This window comes from Thunnus thynnus, chromosome 21 (genome assembly GCF_963924715.1).
Source record: "Thunnus thynnus chromosome 21, fThuThy2.1, whole genome shotgun sequence".
Lineage (NCBI taxonomy): Eukaryota > Metazoa > Chordata > Actinopteri > Scombriformes > Scombridae > Thunnus > Thunnus thynnus.
Genome location: NC_089537.1, coordinates 14692251 through 14695081, shown reverse-complemented (window position 1 = coordinate 14695081; position 2831 = coordinate 14692251).

Genomic DNA, 2831 nt, shown 5'->3' with positions numbered 1-2831 from the left:
CCCAGGAACCATTCATTTACTAAGCCAATATTGCAGACTTTCTCCTTGGTAAACCCTATGCCAGGAGGAGGAAAGTGTGGTTTGTATCCCATGTTTTCTCCACTCCTCTCCTCTCCTCTCCTCTCCTCTCTTCTCTTCTCCTCTCCTCTCCTCTCCTCTCCTCTCCTCTCCTCTCCTCTGCCTCATGATCCTGCCACAGGAATGAAAGAAAAACATTTGGCAATGTTTGCCACACTATCATTGGTGCCAACAAGGGGGACAAGGACAGAGAATTTATTCAAAGCCATGCCCCCCTCAGCATCTTGTCTTTTTTTTTGCCATGATTTTTCTACCAAAGATCCAAAATGCAAAAGCCCTTTGAGTCCATTCCTTGTGTTACAGCTGTAGAAGGTTAAAGGTGAGAGCAATGCATGTGTGTCGGCATGTGTTTGTGCGTGGTCGAGCTTGTATACACACAGTTTGACTGTAGTTTGTGTATGTCGGGGGGTCTGGAGTACGGAGAATGTGAGGTGGGGAGGGCTTGATGTGGTGTTTCAAAGTGAGTGGCCCGCCGAGGAAAACAATAAAGAACGAATGACAGGAACAGATGGCCCTCTTTATTGTCCCCTGAAATGCAAACACTGAATATCTTTGCTTGGTGGGTGGCATTATTATATATTTATTTTCTCCCTCCTGTGCCTCTCCCTGCTAATAGCACTGGTGGTTGGCACCCACCCACATTTAAGACTAAAAGGCCTGATAAAAGGGTTTGAGCCAGATGCTTATTATTGGTTGCTTAAGATTTAATGGGCAGTGACACAGAACAAAGATGACAATCGGGTGGCACAACTGTCCAAGCAGTTGGATGAGAGTGCACCACTGTTCGGGCAACCAAATGCAAAACAGGTTCTAAAAGCAACAGCACAACACCACCGCACAAAGTAGATACTATGGCTCTGTCCGAAAACCCTCCCTACTTGCTACCTAGTGCACTATACAGTTGTATAGTGCAAAAATGATGGCGATTCATTATTGTCCAAATTCCCAGTTTATTACTTGCAAAAATTATGTAGGGCATGTGACTGAGTGAATGAGGGAGAGATTTTGCGACACTGCATATGTCAGCTGATTATCTGGTTTTACTTTGCAATTCTTTCAAGCAATGCTGGGCTTCAGAAAAATGTTTTCTCTATATTCAGTTCCAATTACCATCTGATGTCAGTTTGAGGCTGCTACAGTGTTATCAAAGGTTTAATGGACTTCTATTAAACAACTTGCCTGCTAACCAAGCATACATCAAGGAGAGAAAGATCTGCTATGCTTCCCTTTAAAAGAACGTATCTGACTAAATTAAAAACTAGGCTGGATGTGTTGGCAGTCTTCTGTATTTGCCAGACTATTTCGTGGCCGGAAGAAGCAGTGCCAAGTTTCCACGCTTTCAGTTTTTCTGCTAAGCTAAGCTAACTGGCTGCTGGCGATAGCTTAATATTAGGCACACAAACATGAGAGTGGTACCAATCTTCTCATCTAACTCTCGGCAAGAAAGCACATAAGTCTATTTTCCAAAAAAAATGTCAAACTATTGCTTTTAAAATATAGCTTTCATGTTCAAAAAATTACCCTTGTCTTTAGAGGACATTATTGCCAACCACATGAATGGATAACAGATTTACCAGTCACCCCATCTGTGATATGTCTGGTATTAAAATTTTGGGGGGATTTGTCTCAGTCAAAGAACTAAAAAACCAAAGGAACAGACATGTTAACTATGCAATATGGACCCTCCAATTTGGTAGGAAGAGTGCTGGTTTGGAGTGCGTTTTCAAACCTATAGTTTGTTTGCTCTGGTCCGAATCAGTTGAATAGTTTGTAAACTTAGTGCGTTTTCCCCTTGATTCGATTTCCTTTCACACACAGAAAAATCCAAGCAAACCAAAGTGCATCACTACAAGCCATGTGACAAGGTTCAGTCCACTCATTGGTAAGATGTGTCTGGGGTGTGAACAATAACGTAAACACAGGAAGAGGGTCCTGAAGAAGGTCCTATTGCCAAATTTAAAAAATGCAATGTACTTTGTTGCACTAGTCCAGGTCAGACCGTAGTTCATTCTTGTTGATTTCAATCATCTGCATCTCCATCTGCCTACGCCTTGTGGTTGGGTTGAATCAAGGTCAGATCATGTTACCACCGTAAATTAACCACTCCAGAGTTTGGGACCAGACCAAGACCACATCCTAAAAGGTTTTGGTCCACACCCATGTACAATTGATGTGTTCAGATGTGCCCAAGCAAATCACACCAAGGGGGAAAACAAACCAGAGTCCAGTTCAACCAAACTTAAAAGCAGAGGTCCAAAGGTCAAATAACCTGTTCATGGCTAAGCATGCTTTCACTGGCCTCCACTAGCAGCTTGCTAACAAGCAGAACCGCTAATATTGGCAGGAAGTGTTTTTTGACCGACATAATAGGTAGCATTGATAAGGGAGTTAATCTCTTTATGTATGCACCATGTACAGTATAGCCATCTCAAATTGATACTGTAATGAAAGGAATTACAGGAAGCTTTAATTTGGATTAGGGAGATTACTAGTTTAAGCTCTTTATTACTGAGTCTTTTGCAAAGATACCTTCCTTTGTGTGGTAGTGTGATAGAAAGAGCCTCACACTCAGTGGAGATTTTCAGTAGTGCAGAGTTAAAAAAAAATGACATAAATGCCTTTTGTTAAATCATTACCTCATTTGTCTCCCTTACTCCTCCGTACCCCTTACTCATTTCTCTTACTCCTCTCTAACTTTTGCTCATTTGTTTCGTACGACAAACTCACTCCCTTTCTCTTTTCTCTCCTCCGCC